This window comes from Triticum urartu, chromosome 6A (assembly GCF_056163025.1).
Source record: "Triticum urartu cultivar PI428250 chromosome 6A, HENAU_Tu73, whole genome shotgun sequence".
NCBI lineage: Eukaryota > Viridiplantae > Streptophyta > Magnoliopsida > Poales > Poaceae > Triticum > Triticum urartu.
This window is the reverse complement of record NC_141878.1, coordinates 162,669,438-162,676,070: the sequence shown is the minus strand read 5'-3', so window position 1 is coordinate 162,676,070 and position 6,633 is coordinate 162,669,438.

The window sequence follows — 6,633 nt, the reverse complement described above, 5'->3', positions numbered from 1 at the left end:
TTGCCCCCGATCCCGAAGAAGGACAGGACCGGGCTGATCTCCCGCGGGTCTGCCCCGGCCCCGAGGCGGACCGCAGACGCACCTTCCGCTTCCAAGCTTCCCAAGGTTGACCCTTCCAGCCAGCTTTCAGGCTTCAAATTTGGCCGGAGGCCGCCCGAGCTCACTGGCGACGACCCGTAAGAGTTTGATTCTTGTCTTTATTTCTTGTTCTGCTTCTGAGGCTTGATGTCCGCATCTCTTGGATAGGCTGGCGCTCGCAGCAAAGAAGCCGAAGGGAGCTCCTGAGGTTCCATCCATGGCAGCGCCTCTGCCCGCGAAGGAGGGTGACCGCGACGCACAGGCTTCTCCTGCCCGGTCGTCCTCGCGAGGCCTGGCTGAGCCGGCTGGGGCGAGCTCAGCCCCCACGGCCCAAGTGACTCCCGAGGTGTCCTTGCCTGCCGCCGCCACTACAGCCGTTGGGGCGCAACAGACTCCGCCTCAGGATGCTGTGGCTGCGCTGCCGCCTTCTCCTCCTACTTCACCGGCTGCTGTCTCTCCGACTCCTTCTGCCGTTCTGGATCGTGCTGCTGCTGAGCTGGACCGACTGCGGCAGGATCTTCTTAGCATCGACCCTCGCTTGGTGGCCGGGCGCTTGGAGCTGGCTTCAGGATGGGTTCGCTCCGACGCTTCGATTCAGGCGGCGCTGGTCCAGGCCTCGACGGCTTGTGATGAGGAGAAGCAGGCCGTCCTTGAGGCGAAGGCTGCTCGTGACGCAGCCCTGGGGGAGGTGGTCGACGTCCGTGGTCGCTGCAAGGAGCTGGAGGACGAGTTGCAAGGCCTGCGGGACCAGCTCGCGAAAGAGGCCCGCCTTCGCCAAGAGCAGGAAGAAGGCGTGAAGGCTCGCGAGGCGGCCGACAAGGAGGGGGAGGTCAAGCTCAGGAAGCGCCGCGACCGCCTAGGCACGCTGGAGCAGGAGTTGGGGGCGAGGAAGGCCGAGCTGGACGAAAAGGCCCTGGTTCTTGCCGAGGACCGTGTGGCCTTCATGGAGATGGAGGCGAAGGCTCGCTCCTCGCTGAGGATGCTTTACGACAGCGGCCTGGAGAGCCCGCTGGCTGGCGCCGAGGACGGCCCCGCCAAGCTGCTTCCCTTCCTGGTTCGTGCTCTTGAAGATGTCGCCCTTGGCCTTGGCCCCACGGCCGAGGCCGAGGCGCATGTCCTGTCTTCTGCAGCACTGACGCGGGTCCTCAACCACATCTACCTTCGCGATCCCGGCGTCGACCTCGACAGCCTGCTGGAGCCAGTAAGCGGCGAGCGTGCCGCTGCCACTGCCCAGGCCGTGAAGGGTCGTGCGGAGGCTCTGCTGGGGAAGTTCCGGGCCTTCAGCACCAAGCCGAAGCAAGACGCTGCCGACCCCACTGCTCCATGAGGCGAACCCACTCCGCGCTGCTCCACCGCCGACAAGTGACTCCGTTGTGGCTCATGTCCTACCTTTAATTCCTGCACATGTATCATGCCTCGAGGAGGCATTTAAACTTGCGTTTGGCATTGAGATAACAGTGTGGACTGTAATATTTGCTTTTGAATTCCTTGAAATTTGCGCTTTTCCTTCCTACTTGCTTATGTTCTACGCCGGCAGAGCCCGGCCCCGCGCATACCTCACCCAGCGTTAGTCCCGACCGGAAACCAGGACGGGGCCAAGGAGTGAGGGGCTACGTGACAAGTTAGGCTCCTGAGTCGCGATGCTCAGGAGTCCCCCTTGGCGCACGAACAGCAAGTAGGGAGGTGTGATGTGGGTGGATCTACCGTTCTACGTCTGCAGAGCCCGGCCGCGCGCATACCTCAACCGCCGTTAGCCTTTCGGAACTAAGGAGTGAGGGGCTACGTGACCAGTTAGGCTCCTGAGTCGCGATGCTCAGGAGTCCCCCTTGACGCTCAAACGGCCTTCGTACCTTGGCTCCGCTCGAGGAGAGACGCGCGACGAACCAGGCCCGGGGAGGGGGGCCTGGCTGGGCGGCGTGCGTCTGGGCGTGACCCAGGCGCAGCCCCCGTGCCCAGCCCCCTCGCGCGGCACTCCCGAGGGGAGGCATTACGATGAGTCTAGAAACTGAGCTCTGGGCTCCCTGAGGTTGATGTGGCCCGGGGGCCACCCTCAGTTGTTTATCACCAGCGCGGAGCATAGCGCTTCCGTATGTGTACGGGCATAGCCGCTCCTCGGCAGTGTCGTCAGCCAGCGCGGAGCATGGTGCTTCCACTGGTACGTGGGAGGGGGCCCCCCTCCGGGAGGAGCCCCGGGGCGTGTACAGCCCCGTCCTGACACGTGGCTAGCACGGTAGGGCCTGGCGAGGTGTATCTGGGCACCCGTGAGCCAGCGCGGGACTCACGGGGCCCTACCTCTAGGCGGGTTGCGCCTAGCACTGGGCCTTATCTTGTGATGTGTCCCTGCAAATTCGGTTAGATGTCGGCACTCTACGTCCTCGGGTCCCGGCCCTCAAGCTGGTCTCAGCCGTCGCTGGTATGCCAGGTCGCGATGCCGTGGACAAGGCCAGAGGGTGAGGGCTGGAGAGCCAGTAAGAGCCCTGAGTCGCGATGCTCAGGTACCCCCCCTTTAACGTGCAAGTGGTCGGCATGGAGAAGAAGAGGTGCCGTGGACCGGCATCAAATAATCAAGCATGGTGGGTCGAACGCATAACCGGAAATAAACGCAAATGGGATACATGACGCTGGGTCTGGCCCGAGCGGCTTGGGGATCATGCAGCCCGAGGGGCGCCCCCAACAAGGTAAGCTAACAACAGGAAATAAAAGGGATACACGCCGCAGGGACGGACCCACGCGGCCTGGGAATAATGCAGCCCTGGGGGGCGCTCCCAGCTGGAAGTGAAACTTGAAAGATGTCACCTGATGATGTTGAGGACGAAGGGGTGTTGGTGTAGCAGACTCGGTGGGCTGCGGAAGCCGATCCTCATGAGCCCCCAGCCCCAGGGGCCTCGGGAGGCTCCGGAGGCGCTGGTGGCTCCTCGCGGACCATCTCCATCTCCGCCAGGGCTGCGGAACGCCTGGCCTCTTGTGCCTCCATGATGCCCCTCATGAGGCGCTGGTACGTGGCAGCCGCGTTCGGCAAGCCGTAAGGCATGCAAACGTAGCTGTGGGGTGGACCTCCGCAGCGCCCCACTCGCGAGGGCCAGAGGCGCTCCAGAGAGGCGACTCGGTTGAGCCCTGGTATGTCGATGCAGAGCGCAGCCCACCATCCTCGCCTGGATGGGGAGCCACTGCTGGTAGGCGGCGGCCGCCTTTCATGACTCTTGACTCCTGTAGCTCCTGAATGGCCTTGCTGACGAACTCCTGAGGGTCTGGCTCTCCTTGCCTTACTCCTTCTTGAGGGAAACGTGCTTCGAAACACGCCTCCATGTGGTGCCCAAGCGCCTCCCTCGTGACCCTAGCCAGGTTGGTGGCCCTCCAGGGGAGAGCCCCCGAGCCCTGCCTGAGGAGGGCGCCGGGTGCGCTTTCCTATGCGATGGAAGGAGGTTCCCCCTGGGCAGGCACGGGCCCAGAGCGGCCTGCCTCCTGAGGGGCCGGGCCGGACGATGTCTTCTTCTTCTTGGGGGCGGTCTCGGGAAGCCTCTTGCTTCCGCGATCCGGGTCTTCCAGTGACGCGGCCTGAAAGGCTCGTTCCAGGGAACACACCGCGTCCTTCTCTTCGCAGGGCACCGTGATGACTCCGCCACTTCCTGGCATCTTGAGGACGTTGTAGCCGTGGTGAGTTACGGCCATGAACTTAGCCAACGCTGGGTACCCAAGGATGGCGTTGTACGGCAGGCGAATGTGAGTGACGTCGAAGTCGATGAGCTCGGTGCGGTAGTTGTCGCGTGCCCCGAAGGTGACAGGGAGGCGGACCTGCCCAATCGGGACCGTGGAGCCGTCGGTGATTCCGGAGAAAGGCTTGGTTGGCTGAAGCTGGCTGTAGGGCACTTGGATATTGTTGAATGTTTCCACGGACAGGACGTTGAGCCCTGCCCCGCCATCGATGAGGGTCCTGGTGACCACCACGTTGCTGATGATTGGGGAACAAAGCATCGGGAGGACTCCGGCTGTAGCCGCACACTTGAGCTGATCTGCTGAGCTGAACGTGATGGCGCACGCCGACCACCTGAGAGGGCGCGTGGCTTCGAGCCTGGGGAGGACTGCATTCACTTCGCGGGCGAACTGCTTGAAGATGCGTTGAGAGGCTGGGGCTTGAGCCCCGCCCAGGATGCAGGCGATCGCGCGCGGCTCCTGGAAGCCCCCAGCCCCCTCGTCCTGGTGGCGGTCCTCGTTTCTCCTTGGCTGCGGCGACAGTGGAGGGAGGCCTGCGTTGCCTTGCGAGCGATCCTCACGAGGCTGATCCCTCCAGTCTCCCTCGTGAGGCGGGTCTTGCCAGCGATCCTCGCGAGGTTGATCGCGCCACCCTTGGCGCGGGCCACGGTCTTCCCAGCGTCCTGCGTTCCTTCCTCCTCCTCGACCGTAGCCCCGGTCACCGCGGTCGGGGCGACGGCCGATCCTTCCTTCTCGCACGGCTCGGAGCTCTTGACATTTGTTGGTGTTGTGGGTGTGGTGAGGTCATGGTACACACAGTACCGACTGCCCTTGGAAGGTTCGGGCTGATCTCTGCCCCGCTTGGTGTCTGGTTCTGCCGCGAGCACGGCAGCCCCCTTGCGCTTCACATCCTTGGCCTTGGGCTTCTTCTCTTCTGGGTCTGCGGCAGGCAGCTCGAGGAGGGAGAGACGCCCTTCCTCAGCCCTGGTGCACTTGGTTGCCAAGTTGAACAGCTCCAAGAAAGTGCACAGGTCTTCATGCATCGCCAGCTCCTCCTTCATCTTGATATCGCGCACACCATCGGAGAAGGCTGAGATGATGGCCTCCTCAGTCACCCTGGGAATCTTGAGGCGTGCGTTGTTGAAGCGCTGGATGTACTTCTGCAGGGTCTGCCCGGGTTGTTGCTTGATGCGGCGCATGTCGCTCACGGCGGGTGGCCGGTCGCGAGTACCTTGGAAGTTGGCGATGAAGCGGGTGCACATCTCGTCCCAGGAGGAGATCGTGCCTGGAGCCAGGTTCAGGAGCCAGGTGCGGGCCCCGTCCTTGAGCGCCATGGGAAACCAGTTCGCCATGACCTTCTCGTTTCCGTTGCCAGCTTCGATGCCCAGCTCATAGAGCTGGAGGAACTCTGCAGGGTCAGCCGTGCCGTCGTAACGAGGAGGCAGGTCTGGCTTGAACTTGCCGGGCCACGCGACACTGCGTAGCTCGGTGGTGAAGGCACGGCAGCCTGTTGTGGCCATGAGAGGCCTTGGGTGACGAAGAGCTTGGTCTTGCATGTCCCCACGCGCTGCAGCTGGGAGCAGCGCGGGGTCTTGACGTGCGGGAGCAGGAGCATTGTAACGCCCCGAGACCGATGTGCCAGGTGTCGTCCAGTTATTCGCTATTGTTGCCTTGTCATTGCTTGCGTGTCATGCATTGCATATCATGTCATCATGTGCATTTCATTTGCATACGTGTTCGTCTCATGCATTCGAGCATTTTCCCCGTTGTCCGTTTTGCATTCCGGCGCTTCGTTCTCCTCCGGTGGTCTTTTCTACCTTTCTTTCGTGTGTGGGGATTAAACATTTCCTGATTGGACCGAGAATTGCCAAGCGGCCTTGGTTTACTACCGGTACACCGCCTGTCAAGTTTCGTATCATTTGGACTTCGTTTGATACTCCAACGGTTAACCGAGGGACCGAAAAGGCCTCGTGTGTGTTGCAGCCCAACACCCCTCCAATTTGGCCCAAAACCCACCTAAGCCTTCTTCATCATCTAGAGCGTTCGATCACGATCGCGTGGCTGAAAACCGCACCTCATTTGGACTCTCCTAGCTCCCTCTATGCCTATATAAAGGTCTCTCCCCGAAATTCCGGATCCCCCTCGTCCTCAAACCCTAAAAATCCACCGCGCCGCGCCGGACATGTCCGTTCCGGTCGGACGCCCCGCCGCCGCCGCCCCGGACCAATAGGCAAGCGCCATGTGGCCCATCCAGCGCCCGCCGTCGCGGCAGCCCGGGAAGCCCGCTTCGGGCCCCCGAGCCCATCGCCTCGCCCGCCGCCTCCTCCGAGCAGCCGCCGCCCATCGCCTCGCCCGCCGCCTCCTCCGAGCAGCCGCCGCCCCGCGCCGCCGCTCGCCGTCGCCCGCCGCCTGGCCGCTCCCCGCCGTGCTCCACCGCCGCCGCACCGCCTCCCGCGGCCACCACCACCGCCCGGGCCCGCGCCCCTCCGTCCTGCGCCCGGCCGCGCCTCCCCGGGCCTGCGCCTCGTCGCCGGCGCCCCTCTCCGGCGAGTTCTTCCCCCTCCGGCCATCTCCCTCCTCCGGCGAGCTCGATCCGGTCATCCTCGGGCCGCATGGCGCGATCCAGATCCGGATCCGGTGAACAGTAAACCCTAGGTCATTTTTTTCTTGTAAGTCCCGAAATTTCCAGATCCAAGTGCTCATGTTCGTAGCCCCGTAACTTTGCATCTGTAGCTCCGATTCATGCAAATAGCATATCAAAATGTTCATCTCAGAGAGTACATCATTTCATTACATTGCATCATTTTCATTTGAGTTCATATTGATGCCCGAAATGCTATTAGAAGAGGGCTACTTGAGATAATT